At 45.9% G+C, this 15591-nt stretch overlaps 1 protein-coding gene across 4 annotated transcripts in view; it reads right to left on the bottom strand.

Annotated features, from left to right (window-relative positions):
* Positions 1 to 2541, bottom strand: part of RNF185 (ring finger protein 185) — a 35160-nt gene extending 32619 nt beyond the window's left edge. Inside the window, exon 1 of one of the 4 annotated variants that reach the window (XM_027576441.1) lies at positions 2168 to 2541. The gene's annotated coding sequence lies outside the window, so the exon portion shown is untranslated. Of the gene's footprint in view, positions 1 to 2163 lie in introns of all 4 variants that reach the window. The other 3 variants (XM_027576439.1, XM_027576438.1, XM_027576437.1) reach the window with 3 other exon arrangements.
* Positions 2542 to 15591: the final 13050 nt, after the last annotated feature.

Here is a 15591-nt window from a genome sequence, read left to right as displayed (position 1 = left end):
ATGAGAGAGAGAGAGAGCATGAGAGGAGGGAGGGTCAGAGGGGGAAGCAGACTCCCCGCTGAGCAGGGAGCCCGATGTGGGACTCGATCCCGGGACTCCAGGATCATGACCTGAGCCGAAGGCAGTCGCTTAACCAACTGAGCCACCCAGGCGCCCCTTTATTTATTTGACAGAGAGGGACACAGCGAAAGAGGGAACACAAGCAGGGGGGAGTGGGGGAGGGAGAAGCAGGCCTCCCGCCGAGCAGGGAGCCCGATGTGGGACTCAATCCCAGGACCCTGGGACCATGGACTGAGCTGAAGGCAGACGCTTAACGACTGAGCCACCCAGGCGCCCACATTCTTACAGGTTTTGAAAAAGCAACCTGCTTTTAGGAACTTCAACGTTTGATTAGAAAACTACAGATAAGCTAGGGGCACATGGATGGCTCAGTCAGCTCAGGTCATGATCTCAGGGTCCTAGGATGAGCCCCAGGGCTCTGTGCTCAGGGGGAAGTCTGCTTGTCCCTCTCCCCCAACTCCTGCTCTCCCTCTCTCAAATAAATAAAATCTAAAAAGAAAAGAAAACTAAAGATAATGCTAGAAGCATTACCTGTAGATTGTATGTTAGGGAGGATGAACTGGCAGTCCCTAAGAGGACTGGTTTTTAAATGCTGGATGAAAAGTTAGCTGACAGATTGCAAACATTCTCTCATTAGACATGAGAGCTATACAACACATTGCTGGAGAGAGGATTAAAGAAGCATTTATGTCCCAGGGAGGAAAGGCGGGCCTAAACAACCCTGAGGGGCCCTTCTGACCTAGACTCCTCAATTCTGTGATCCAAAGAGTTCACTGGCTTCTCCTGATCAAACACAAAGTCTTTAGCAGCATTTCCAAGTTATTCTAAAAACATAAGCTACAAACCAATGGGGTGGGGTACCTCCTTAGTTATTCAACAAACATTTAAGGAGCCCTTATCAGACGGGCCATTCCAAAGTCCCTGAAAAAAAGGATGGTGCACAGGACAACGAGGAACAGATTACACTATTTCATATCCACTGCCTTACTTCTAGAAAATGTAGGCTGAGGGGGATGGAGGTGTTAGGAAAAGAGGACAGAAAAAAGAAGTCAATCAGCACCAGAAAGACTGAAAATAGTTACTCAGAATCAGACATTTCAAGTTGGAAAGGACTTCCATCTAATACCAGGGAGTTCATTACTTTTGGAGGCAATCAATCCACTCCATTGCTGGTCACCTCTGACCAGCATTAAGTTCTTCTATTAAGTCAATAGAATCCGCCTATGGGTCCTAGTTCTGCCACTTTCAACCCCAAAGATAAAAGTGAAGCACTCTTCACCATAACAATTTTTTTTTTTCCGTTTTTAAGGCCAGTTTCCTTCTACTGTTCTCTTTTCTGGGCTAAACATCCCAATTCTTTCAAAGATCCGGAACCGGCTCCAGCTGCAGCAAAGCAAAGAATGGGTATCTAGTACTCACAGCAGGAAAGCACTTCAAATCAGGGGGCTTCAAACATCAGTATGTACAGGACCCCCGAGGTATATGTTCAAAACGTTCCCAGGTTCCGACCCAGATTCTAAATGAGAGGTCTTATTTGAGTCCTGCACTGTAAAGCATGCATCCCGGGACATTTCAAAACAGGCCAGTGTAAGAACCGTATTTGGAGGAACGCTGCCCTGTTTTACAAACGAGGAAACTGAGGCTCAAAAAAGGGAATGGACTGGGCCAATAACGCACAACTGGCTGTAAGCGGCGAAGTCTCTCGGCTCTCTCACTCCCAGGCCCAACTCTGTTGACCACGCTTTCTGACCCCGGCCTCTCCACCCGAGGCAAAATTATTTAAAGCACATCCACCTGAGAGGCGGTCTCGAGCCGGGGACAGAAACAAGAGTTAGAGTGAGTCCCTGCCCGGAAAGGAGAGCTCGTGGGAGCCTTTTCCCTTCTCGGGGACCTCAGTTTCCCAAAACTGTAATCACAGGACAGAAGACCACAACGCCAGGGGGACCTCTCTTCTGGGGCGGAGGGTCCCGGGCAGAGCCGGGGTTGTTGTCTCTGCGCCGCTGGGCCAGGTGTCTAAGCCTGTGGGCCGGGTTAAAGCAGAAACCCTGCCCGCGTCCCTCAACCTTGACAGCCCCTAAACTACCACCCGAGCCGCTCATGTACCTGCCTCTGTTCAGCTAACGCCGCTGAAGCCACCCCAGCTTATCCGTTCGTCCGGTGCCCTGCCACTCCGTCCCTTCAGGCTGTCCGGTAAGACCGGCGATCCCTCCTACGCAGACTCCGGTCACCTGACACAAAGCCGCCCCTTTCGGAGGACTTCCGGCCATAACCGGAAAAGGTTGGTCCGTTGCGCCGTTCTGCCGCCCAGGTGAAGAGCTCTAAGGTTCCGCCTGAGGGCAGGAAGCGGAGAGACGGGCTTTCTGGCAGCTTTTCAAAGAGCCTGGGTCCGGGCAGGGAAAGTACCAGATAAACCGGGGCGTCTGGGTTGCTCAGTCGTTGGGCGTCTGCCTTCAGCTCAGGTCATGATCCCGGGGTTCTGGGATCGAGCCTCACGTCGGGCTCCCTGCTCCGTGGGAGGCCTGCTTCTCCCTCGCCCTCTCCACCTGCTTGTGTTCCTGCTCTCGCTGTCTCTCTCTGCCAAATAAATAAATACAATCTTAAAAAAAAAAAAAGCTTGGAACATCTTGTTGCATCAGAATGTAAGGATGATGGGAATCAATGATGAGAACATGTTAAGACACAGGAGCTAACTTGAAGGAGATACCATTGGTCAAATCGGGGCAGTTTGAGCGTCAAAATAGATAATGAGAGTGACAGAATGTAACTAATGGAATAAAACGCTAACCCATGAGTCTGCTGATATAAATAAGGGTGTAAATAGATAGGGAGAAGGGAAAACCCCTCCTTTTAGTAGAATGCCAACTAACAAAATTCATGGAGTTAGAAAATCAATAATGAATGGTAAAACCAGAGGAACAGGGTAATTACACATTAAAAGTGTCTCCCATAAATTACTTATTGATTACAAAAGGAAAATGGTAATTTTAGAGGTATAACCTCGAAGAACAAGTGAATCAAAGTTATCAAAGTTAATGTTACCAATTATAGGTCAAGTAAAGATCATGTTCCTTCCAATAAGATGCACTGAGAAGGAAGGACACAACATCTCTTCTGTGATTAATTCTGTCAAAAATGTGTAACCCAAATCTCACAAGGAAGCATGAAATAAACCCAAATCAAGGGCACTCTACAAAATAACTTTTGGTATTATAAAAGACAGAGAAAGGCTGAGGAACTATCCTGGTTTAAAAGAGATTAGAGGCATGACAACAAAATGTGGTGTGTGATTCTAAATTGGATTCAGGAGGGGAGGATAGGAAGTGGAAAAGGTATAATGTACAATATTGGGACAAGTGACTAATTTGAATATTGATTGTGAACTAGCTCTTAATGCCTATTGTATCAATGTTAAATTTTCTAAATTTGATCACTATATTGTGGCTATGTTAAGAGAATGTCCTTGTTCTTAGGAAATATTCACTGAAGTATTTAGGGGTAAAAGGGCATAACGTCTCCAACTTAATTTCGGATTACTCAGAGAAAAATGCATGTGTGTGTGTGTGTGTGTATGAGAGGAGCATGATTAAGCAAATGAGGCAAAATATAAAAAAGTAGTGAATCTAGGTAAAGGGTACATGGGAGTTCCTTACATACTTTTTGCAACTGTTATTTAAGTTACTAAAATTTATCCCCCAAATGGGGGGAGTTCCTGGGTTTTAGCCAATTTGCTTATTTATCTATCAAATATTTCTTTGTGCTAGGGACTGGTGATAGAGACAAGACAAGATCTTTGCTTTCACGCCTAGTAGGAAAAATATTGAACATGTGATCACAAAACTAACAGACTACTTATCCTGAAAATTATAATAGCTAACATTTGCTGAACTTAACTAAGCACGCTCCTCACAACAGTTCATTTGACCCTCACAGCAGTCCTTTGAATGGTTTTTGTGGTTATCTCCATTTTACAAATGGGTAAAGGAAAACTTTTTGAAGCTTACACAATTTTATCATTTAATTAAAAATTTCCAGGGACGCCTAGGTGGCTCAGTTGGTTAAGCGTCTGCCTTCGGCTTGGGTGGTGATCCCAGGGTGCTGATATCGAGTCCCGCATCGGCTCCTTGTTCACTGGGGAGCCTGCTTCTCCTTCTGCTTGCTGCTCCCCCTGCTTGTGCTCTCTCTCTCTCTGACAAATAAATAATAAATAAAATCTTTTTAAAAATTTCCAAATCACATACTCATAGGTGGTGGAGATGCAATTTGCACCCACGCAGTGGTCCTCTGGAGTTTTTGACATTTTCATTCAACAAATATTTATTAATTGCCTACATTTATCCCAGAGACTGTAGTAGAGGTTGAATCTGAGTAGGTGGTGAAGGTAGTAGATGAAATAAACTCATAGATGAAATTCCTCATCTGCTTGTCTTCTTTTCAGGTTTCTATGAACAGGGAGTAACATGGGAAATGTTTCCAGCCACACAAACCTGGATCTGGGTTCAGGCTCTGAGAAAAATAAAAGCAGTCCCTGGTATCCAGGAGCTGGCCTGGCACTCACAGGTAGGCCTTGGTGTTCTCCTGTTGAACATACGCCCTCCTCCAAATTATTTAACACAAGCCCAAATCCTAAATGTCCTTTCTAACCCTCTGTACCAAGATGCTCCATCCTTCCTCATGGTTTGCATCCCCTGCTTTATGATAACAAGTAATAAACCCAACCTGTCCAACCACAGAACTGTTCCTGGTGGTCCTTGACTAGAGGGCATTGAAAGTTTCCATGCTCACTAGCTATGTGAATTTAGACAAGCAGTTTCACTTACAGAAAACTCAATTTCCTCATTTATTTAACGGGGAAATTCATTTCTTCAGAAGATTATTGTGAGGATGTAGAACAGGCTTAGCACTGGATGAGCTCTCCGTATACTTTAAAAAATTCCTGCTTGAGCTAACTCCTTTGAAAAAGTCACAGAGTACTATCATTATGAAACAACATGGGAGCATCAGCTTCAATTAAGACAAAGTTGTCAATTATATTCTCCTTTGCTGTTTTTGCTGGGTTCATCAGGCAGACTAAAGGCAGGAGTTCAACTTTTCCTTTGTCAGAAATGAGGTTATTCTCATGGTCTCTTCTGGAAAGCAATAACCACATTCCTGAAACTTTAATGTTAGGGAACCAGCACTGTTTATCTCTTCATGTTCTTGTTATTAAAACATTCTCAAGAAATAACAGAATTGGGATTACCAAACTTGGAAGCACTTCAGCTTAAAAAATATATCGAGTAATATCTTCTCTATTTTAGCACACTAAGACACTTATGGACCACAAAAGCACACTATTGGTGATGTTTGCATGTATCCTGCTATGACCCACCCTGGATTTAATATTATTTAATGCTTACAACAAATTATGACAAATAAAAAATATTCACTCCAGTGGGAAAGAATAAAATAAATAGAAATGTTCTGATTTCTTCCTCCGCTTGCTCTGAGCATCCCAAGGGCTCTCATTTTAACAGCTCTAACCTTCCTCCTGCCCCCTTCCTTCCTCTCCCCTTCCTCTTCTGATACTAATATTAATACTAATACTGGCAGCTAATATTTATTGAATGTTTATTAATGTGCTACACACTGTGCTAAGGATTTTATGCAATTTAATCCTCACCCCCGAATCATGAAGCAAGTATTACTACATATGAGGAGCTAGAGGCCCAGAGAAGTTAAGCAACATACCCAATGCCACACAGCTGGTAAAACTCACACTCAAGATTGGAATCTGCCTACAAAACCAGCACCTGTTGAAATGCTGCCTCACCATCTGGGCCAGAGAGGAGGGGCTGTGAAGGGATGGAGGAAGGGATGGGGCTGGAAAGGAAGGAAAAGGCTGGGGCAGGGGGTAGTGGGAATCCATGCAGAGGCATTCAGATCTCTCCAGAGTACAGAGGAGAGGGGTGGAGATTAGGAGCACAAGACAAGTAGGAGGCCACTGCAGAGCCTCAGAGGGATCAGGAATATCAGTCAAGGAGTTTGAAGGGCCAGGAAGGTTGAATAATGGGAAAAGGCAAGTAATTGAGTAGAAGAAAGCTATGATTAAGGACTTGAGGCCTCAGATGTGTATCTGCCAGGTGAGGAGAGGCAAGAAGTCTGGTAGACCTTCTGGCTTCTTGGATCTGTTGAGGCTCACAGGTCCCTGCCCTTCTTTGAGCCTCAGTTCTTCTGTTCAATGAAGGGAAAAAAGATTCCTAGGAACCAGCCCAGCTCTGGTAGGTGACATCACTTTTTCCTCCAGTCTCCTCACCTGACTTGGGGGAGAATATTCCCCGGGCCTGGCCCATCCCCCCCTCACCCTAGGCTGGGGTCAACCTCTCCTCATGGGTACAGGAAGCTCAGAGAGAAGACCATGTGTGCAGAGAGAAAGGAGAAAAAGCCAGAGAAAGCATCCCTTAATCCTCTTCAACTCCAACCGTTCCACAGAGGAGGTTGGTGGGTTAGGAACATGGCCTAATTAGTTACCCAACCCAGGGCAAACGTGCAAATCCTTGCTGCATGCCCTTGGGCGTGTTACTAAACCCCTGGGCCTTAGGCTCCTTTTGTTCTCCGTGCATGAGTGTTAAGGTTAAGATAAAGCTCACTGCACCCCTGCCATTAAGCCTTATGCCCCAGGACAGCTCAGGGTCTGGTTCTTCTGCCTCCTATTGGAGCCGGGCCTAGGACTCTGCCCATATGGTGACCTGCTGGCTTCCTAGGTTTGGGTCTGGATAGTATTATTTCTTTAGGGACATGGCCACTAGGTGATATCAGGGCCATATTCTGGAATCTTCTGGGATCCAGATCAGTAACACCTTATTCCTGGGTGATAGGCTCTTCCCAGAGGATTCTAGGATGCTCCCAACACACGAGGCATGAAAACCCAGTCTAGAAAACCAAGGAAGGGGAAAACTAGTGAAGGGGAAGAAAATCTGGAAGGCACCAAGAAATCATAGGGTCCAAGCCCTGGGTAGTGTAGAGAGGGAGGTGGGGCACTCATTGGGCAGCCCATCTCTGCCCTGCATCTCTGGAAGCCCAGGAGGGAAGGGTTGAATATTCACTCAGGGCCTACTATGTGCCAAGCTTTATGGGGAGTCCTTTTTAAATATTTTTCTCAGTGAGTCCTCTTAATAGGTCATTAAGGAAAGAATTATTGACCATTTTACAGAAGAGAAAACTAAAGCTCAGAGAGATGAAAAAACGTGGTCAACATCCCACAAGGAAGTAGAGCCAGATTGCATGTTTCAGAGTCCTGGACGATGAGCTAGAAGTCAGGCTGCCAAATAAAATACATGACATCCAGGTAAATCTGAATCTCACACAAACAACAAATGGGACATACTTATACTAAAAAATTTTTTGTTTGTTTATCAGAAATTCAGATTTAACTTGGTGACTTTTATTTTTTGCTAATCTAGCAATCCTAGGTAGAGGAGCTGCCCATGGCCCCGACATAAGAATGGGCAGAGCCTAGGACTGTGGAGTCCAGGAGAGAAGTTTGAATGGCACCCATGACCCCCTCTCAAGTCTTGGGGACAAGTCCTAGGCACCAAGGCCACCTGCTACCTGGACAGCTCCTGGTTAGGTGACTCTGGAAACTTTCCCAGGGCCTGAGGGCAACAAAGACCTAAAGGGACAAAAACCTTCAGGGTCTCAGCTTTTTCTCACCTTGCACCCCATCTGTTTACCTTCAACCTCTCCCATTCCAGGAAATTGCCCCACCCTTTGTCCATCCACGTTCAGGCCAGAAACCTGGAATTACTCTTTTATTTCTCAAGACTAGATACAGTTTGCATACAAAAAGGTCAAAGTCTTAAATGTTCAGCTCCACAATTTTTTTAAAATTTTTTATTGTTATGTTAATCACCATATATTACATCATTAGTTTTGGATGTAGTGTTCCATGATTCATTGTTTGTGCATAACACCGAGTGCTCCATGCAGAACGTGCCCTCTTTAATACCCATCACCAGGCTAACGCATCCCCCCACCCCCCTCCCCTCTAGAACCCTCAGTTTGTTTTTCAGAGTCCATCGTCTCTCATGGTTGGTCCAGCTCCACAAATTTTTACATATGTACACACTCATGTAATACTCACACAGACCTGTACTGTGCAGTAGAGTGGCTTTTAGCCTCATGAGTGCTTGAAATGTGGAATCCAAATTGAGACACACATTAAGTGTAAAATACACACCAGATTTCAAAGACTTAGTATGAGGAAAAGAATGTAAAATAGATCATTGATAATTTTAAAATATTGATTACATGTTGAAATAATATTTTATGCATGGATTATATAAAAATGGATCATGAAAATTAATTTCCCCTGTTTCTTCTACTTTTTAAACTGTGGCTAGAAAATTCTAGATTATGTTTGTGGCTCACGTTAGAGTTCTATTGTCCAGCACTGGTGGACAGAGTGTGACATATTCACCTGTGAGAAAGGAACTCGGAGAGGTGGAGCTAATGTTCACACTGCCCAACTGTGGCAGAGTGAGATGGGAAATCAGGTTAGTTTGAACCCTGAGCCCACAGATGGGCTGAATGGACTGAATGGACAACTATTTGATCTCTTCCAGGGTCATATCTTATTTGAGACCTAAATCAATCTTCTGTGGGGACCTAAAGTACACTTGCCCATCCTGGATTGAAGGCGTCAAGAAAGAGGGCTTCCTGGAGGGGGTAATTAAACTGACACTTGAAGGATGAGTAGGAACAAGCTAGGTAAAAGAGAGTGTTTTAGGCAAAGGAAATGGCCATATACAAAGGCCTTAAGAGGGACTGGTGATTAAGGAAATGAAAATAGCTCTATGTCACTAGAGCAGAGAAGTGGGGATCTGGTAGGCTTAGATCCTGCAGGATATGACAGACTTCAATCTGAAGGCCAGGGTGGGTCAGGGGACAGACCTGGCCAGGGCTGTGTTTTAGAAAGATCAGGCCGGGGGCACCTGGGTGGCTCAGTCATTAAGCGTCTGCCTTTGGCTCAGGTCATGATTCCAGTGTCCTGGGATCGAGTCCCACATTGGGCTCCCTGCTCCGCGGGAGGCCTGCTTCTCCCTCTCCCTCTCCCACTCCCCCTGCTTGTGTTCCCTCTCTTGCTGTGTTTCTCTCTGTCAAATAAATAAATAAAATCTTAAAAAAAAAAAAAAAAGATCAGGCCAGCTGTGATTTGGAGGATCTTTATTCCAAGAGAGAAAACTGAGAGCTAGAGAGGCAAAGGGCTTATCAGGGTTCTACAGTGAGTCAGAGGGCAGAGCCCAGACCAGAAGGACCAGGAAGGTGCAAAAAGGGACCAGGAACTTGGAAAGACAGCCTTCTTTGTTCAGTTTTTCTAGGAGGTGCTGGCTTTGAGTGCCCACTAGATGGCAGCAGAGGCTGGACCAAACCTTGTGGGCTCCGGAAAGGCCTACCCTGTTGTCCCCACAGGCCTTCCTGCTCCCATCTCCTTAGTCTGGGCATGAGGGGGCTCCTCCCTGGAACCTCTTGTCCAGACCCAAGAGCAGCAGGAAGAGCGCTGGATGTCAAGAGGCCCAAAGTCTGGTTCTAGCTCTAACTCCCATCTGCTATTGACTTTGGGCAAATTCACAGATAAAACCGTGCTTGAGGGGCGCCTGGGTGGCTCAGTCGGTTAAGCGTCTGCCTTCAGCTCAGGTCATGATCCCAGGGTCCTGGGATCGAGCCCCACATCGGGCTCTCTGCTCAGTGGGGAGCCTGCTTCTCCCTCTCCCTCTGCCTGCCATTCTGCCTGCTTGTGCGTGCGCTCTCTCTCTGTCAAACGAATGAATAAAATCTTTAAAACAACAACAACAATTGTGCTTGAGAACTTGAGTCCTTGGCTGTAGAAATAACTAAATTTATTAGTTAGTCTACTAGGGCCTGAGTTCTGCAGTCAGATCCCCCTCTGGCCTCCTGATCCTTCTTTTATGCTCTGCCCCACCCTCTCAATCCTGTTGAATGAGTTAGACTCCCAGGGCTTTTCTAGGGCCTCAAAGGCCAGTCCAACCCCAAGAGGGAAGGGGGTGTTGTGAGCTAAGTTCTCTGAGTTAGAGACAACAAACAACCCAGGTTTCAACCTCAGCAAAAGAGCCCTGTGTAGACTGAAAAGGTGGATAAGTAGCAGAGCTTTGGGCGGGTCCTATCTCCTCCTTGTGCCTCCACTGTGAAGTGGGATGAAGAGTTACTGCCCTGCTTATCCTCATCTCACTGCTGGGTAGGGTGGTCAGAGGTAGCAAATAAAAAACACAAGACAACCAGTTAAATTAGAATTTCAGATAACCAAAAAATAATTGCAATGTTGGGAGCATACACTTAAACTAAAAATTATTCACTGATTTCTGAAATTCAAATATAACTGGGCATCTCTGTTTTATCTGGCAGCCCTACCACTTGGGTTTGGTGAGAATATAAATGTCAAGTGCCATCTGAATAGGTGGGTTGTGATTCTTGCCCTCAGTGGCATTCTGTCCCATACCCTGAGGCCCCCAATGTGGTGACCACCACGTTGAGCTGGACAGAGCTCTCAGGACCCATTCTGCCCTGTTTCCCAACAGTTCTGGGGGTGGGATCTCATGCCACATGAACGACTCATGTGAGCTATTCATGACATAATGTCAGTGAGCTCCTTTTTTATTCTCTGATCTTACCATTGACCCTGGGAAGTAAAAAAGAAAAAAAGAAAGAAGAAAAGAAAGAAGAAAAGAAAGAAAGAAAGAAAGAAAGAAAGAAAGAAAGAAAGAAAGAAAGAAAGAAAGAAAGGAAAGAAAGAAAGAAAGAAAGAAAGAAAAAGGTAGGTGTGAGCATACCAATCAATAGATTATATCATGGGGATCCAGCCAAGATAAGGGACTTGCCCTAAGCTGCCTAGGGAGGGGAAATGGAGCCCAAGATTGAACTCAGGGTGTGGATAAGATCTACTGAACATCTTAGGACCCTACTAGCAGGCTGGAGTCAGTTGGGAGAATGGAAGGAGCCCACATTCTGCAACCTGGGGAACTGAGGATTAAATTAGTCATACTGTGATCCTGCCTGGCTCCTGCCTTCAAATCCCATTCTACTTATCAGAGGCTGCTGTATGTCAGCCACTGAGGTACCTTATATACACTCACTTTAATCCTCATGGTATAGGCACTATTCTCATCTCCATTTTACAAATGAGGCACAAAGAGGCAAAAGGACTTGCCTAAGATCACGCAGAAAGTAAGGGAGAAGCGAGTACTCAGATATGGGTCTGTCCTGGGCTTGTTCTATTCCATTACACTGCTTTTCCCATCCCAGGTATTGGATACACCTGCAGTTTCTAGGGAGATAAATCAATCTACAAACAATGACAGTTTTGTTTCTTCCATTTCAAACATGACAATTTGTGTGTGTTTTTTTTTTTTAATTTTTGAGAAAGAGGGAGAGAGAGAGTGCACGAGTAGGGGAGAGAGGCAGAGGGAGAGTGAGAAGCAGCAGACTCCCTGCTGAGCAGGGACTGTGATGTAGGGCTCGATCCCACGACCCTAAGATCATGACCTGAGCCAAAGGCAGATGCTTAACAGACTAAGCCACCCAGGTGCCCCTGTATTTCTTTTTCTTATGTTATTACATCAGCTGGGACTTCCAGGAGGATTAATAGTAGGTACCCATGACATATACCTGAATCCTTCTGTGTTACTTATGTATTGCTGTGTAATAAATATCTCAAACCATAGTATCTCAAAACAACAAACATTTATCATCTCACACAATTTCTGAAAATTAGGGATTAAGGAGTAGCTTAGTTGGTGCTGGTTCAGGGTCTCACAAGGTTACAATAAAGATATCTGCCAGATTTCTTCGAAGAAAATATGCAAATAGTCAGTAAGCATGAAAAGATGGTCAACATCATTAACTGTCATAAAAATGCAAGCAAAACCCATAATAAGATGCCACTTTACACCCACTAAGGATGGCTATAAGATAGACAATAACAAATGTTGGCAAGGATGTGGAGAAATCAGAATTCTCAAACACTGCTGGTGAGAATGTAAAATGGTGTAGCCACTTTGGAAACAGTCTGGCAGTTCTTCAAGTGGTTAAAGACAGAGTTACCACATAATCTAACAATTCTACTCCTAGGTATGTGCCCAAGAGAAACTAAAACATATGTTCACACAAAAATTTTTACATGAATGTTTGTGGAAACATTATTCATAATAACTAAAAAGTGGCAACAATCCAAGGACCCAGCAGCTAATGAATGAATAAAGTGGGGCATATGTATACAATGGGATATTATCCAGTCATAAAAAGGAATGAAGTACTAATATACGTTACAACAGAACTGAACCTTGAAAACATTATGCAAAGTGGAAGAAGGTAGTCACAAAAGACCATCTATTCTATGATTCCATTTATATGAGATATATAGAATAGACAACTCTATAGAGACATGAAGTAGATTAGTGGCTAAGTAGGGGAAGGGAGGAAGGCAGAGTGATTGTTACCTGTTACAGGATTTCTTTTTGGAATGATGAAAATGTTCTGGAATTAGGTAGTGGTGATGGCTGCACAACTTTGAACATACTTAAAACCATTAAGTTGTACACTTTAAATGAGTGAATTGTATGGTATGTGAATGATATCTCGATAAAGCTATCACCAAAGGCAGAGGGCCGGGGAGGTCACATGGTGCTGTATTCATCTGAAGGCTTGATTGGGACTTAAGGATCTGCTTCCAAGTGGCTCACTTGTACAGCTGTTGAGTGAGCCCTCAGTTCCTCACCATGTGGGCCTTTTCACAGGGCTGCTTGAGTGTCCTTGAGTGTCCTCATGACATGTTCACTGGCTTCCCCAGAACGAGTGATATGAGAGAGAGCAAGAAGGAAGGTACAATGCCTTTTATGACTAAGTCTCAGAAGTTACGTCATGTCCACCACATTTTATATACTAGGAACAAATGACTAAGTACAGCTCACACTGAAGGGGAGAGGAAGTAGCCTCCACCATTTGAAGGAAGGAGTATCAGAGAATTTGTGCACATCTTTAAAACACCACAGCTTCTAATGTTGTTCAATTAGAATAGTTTCCACGGTCCCTCTGACTCCCCATCTCTCTCTCTCTTTTTTCTATGCATAGTTTAATAATCTGTTAAATTGAATCTAATGTGTTTCTTCCTATCTATTGCGATGTCTAGGTGGTTTTTTTTTTTTAAGACTTTATTTATTTATCTGAGAGAGAGAGAGAGCCGTACAAGTTGGGGGAAGAGCAGAGGAAAAGGGAGAAGCAGACTCCCGGCTGAGTGGGGAACCCCATGCAGGGCTCGATTCCAAGACCCTGAGATCATGACCTGAGCCGAAGCCAGATGATTAATGAACTGAGCCACCAACTCCCCCTGAGATACCTAGTTTGAAACACTGTTGTTTCTCAGTATTTATTCCCTCAGACCTGGGGCTGGGCTTCATTTATGCCATGGATGCTTGGGTCTGAACTCCTACCTGGAAATCTTATGAGGGATAGTCTTGTACTCAGATTCCTATTCCTTAGCCCTGGGATCTCCTGGAAGAAGACTGCCTTCTGGGCTTCCTCCCAGCTGTCAGACTCCATCTGCCCATTGAGTTTCTTCTTCTGATCTGGGCAGGGGCTGCGCCAGATGGGCAGATGGAGTCTGACAGCTGGGAGGAAGCCCAGAAGGCCCGAAATGGCTGGATGAATTCTCAGGTGTGACAGCATCAGCTGCAGCACCTTCAGCATCTGAAGCAGCATTGGGGTGGATGCCACTGTCCTCCTGGGCAGCCCCCAACCAATGATGGGGCACAGCCAGGGCATTAGGGCCTGCCTGTTTCTGACCAGCTGGGGCTCTTATATGGGTAGTCTGCACCAGAGCTCCCCGTTGGCTGGCTGAGATCTGCTCAGAGTGGGACCACAGTGTGATGCTCTTACCCAGCTCTCCGTCCCTTCTACTCCCTCCCCATAGATGTCAGACTTGCAACAGCCTGAAGGCTTTCCCTGCCCAATCCTGCTTCCTCCCTATCCCCTTTATCTTTCACAGGCATTTCCTCCACTACATCTCTCGCACTTCTAACTCCATCTTGGTGGTGGCTTCCCAGAGGACCCAGCTGACACCCAGGTCCTAGCCTCCCTGGGCTGCCAGACCCTGTCCCGGCAGGGAATGCATTCTTCTCCATCTCCTGACTTCAGCATGCTCTGTCTCTCCTCCCCTCCTCTCTCTGTTCAGGGCCCCCCCTGTGCCTGGCAGTAGTAGATGCTCGATAACTATTTGTTTTCAAATGAACGCAGAATGTTCTGGAGCTAGGCACTGCCTGCACCATTCTCCTGGCACAGATAGCTGCAGAGAGACCTCCAGATGGAGTAGGGAACGCAAGCTCCAAGGGCTCCAGGCAGTGGGGAGGAAATCCCTGAGATGGGGAGGTGGTAGGGGAGCCAAGAGCCTCCCAGGGTCACGGAGGTCCTCCCCAGAGGCCAAGAAAAATCTGACCTGTCTTCTCACCTGGTCAACTATGCGACTCCTGGCAAGTGACTTCTCTTCTGGAACCTCACTCCATCCATCTCAACAATGGGATGAGAAGCCCTGCCCTGCCTGTCTCCCTAGGGAGGGGCAGGGGTTGTGAGCATCAGATGAGGTCATGGCCTGGAAAGGGCAGGATACCCTGGGGCCTGGGCCTGGGGTCAGGGTGTGGAGGGGGAGAACGCACAGAAAAGGCAGGAGGAGAGAAGAAGGGAGGGAGAGAAACAGACACACACACAAACTAGGAAACTATGAGACATAACAAGGGAAGGAATGAGAAAGAGAAGAGGAAGGGAGGAGAGAAACAAGAAGACATTAAGAAACAAAAAGAGAGGGCGCCTGGGTGGCTCAGTTGGTTAAGCCACTGCCTTCGGCTCAGGTCATGATCCTGGAGTCCCGGGATCGAGTTCCACATCGGGCTCCCCCTTCTCTGTGGGGAGCCTGCTTCTCCCTCTGCCTCTGCCTGCCACTCCCCCTGCTTGTGCTCACTCTGTCTCTCTCTCTCTCTATGTCAAATAAATAATAAAATATTAAAAAAAAAAAAAGAAACAAAAAGAGAGGAAAACAGAGAGAGGGGAAAAAATTAAGAGAGAAACAGGAAAAGGAGGGAAAGAGAGTTTGGGGAGAGGACGGGGATGCTCAGAGCCAGAAGAGCACAAGAAATGAGATAGAAAGGGAGGGAGGGAGGAGAGAGAAAGAAACGAGGAGAATCTGAGCCAGAGAAGGAAAGAGACCAAGAGACAGAAGGATGAGAGAGAAGCCCGAGGAGACAGAGCGATGAGGACTGATGCGCAGAGCGAGGGATAAATGATCAGATCCCATGGACCCCTGCCTTACTCTCCTGGGCACCCACTGTGCACCCTGCCCCACCCCAGACAGGTGGGGATCCAGAGGAAAGCCTCAGCTCCCCTTTTGTCTGCAGGGCTGGGCCTGTCCCGTCCTGCCGGTTGGCTCCTGGGATCCTCTGTGCCAAGGCCTCTAAGGGGCACTCCAGTGGGAGGCAGGGCTCCAAAGTCTACCCT

Source organism: Zalophus californianus, chromosome 14, assembly GCF_009762305.2.
Source record: "Zalophus californianus isolate mZalCal1 chromosome 14, mZalCal1.pri.v2, whole genome shotgun sequence".
Classification (NCBI taxonomy): domain Eukaryota; kingdom Metazoa; phylum Chordata; class Mammalia; order Carnivora; family Otariidae; genus Zalophus; species Zalophus californianus.
The sequence above is the reverse complement of the archived record's forward strand: the minus strand, read 5'-3'. Positions and strand labels throughout refer to the sequence as shown.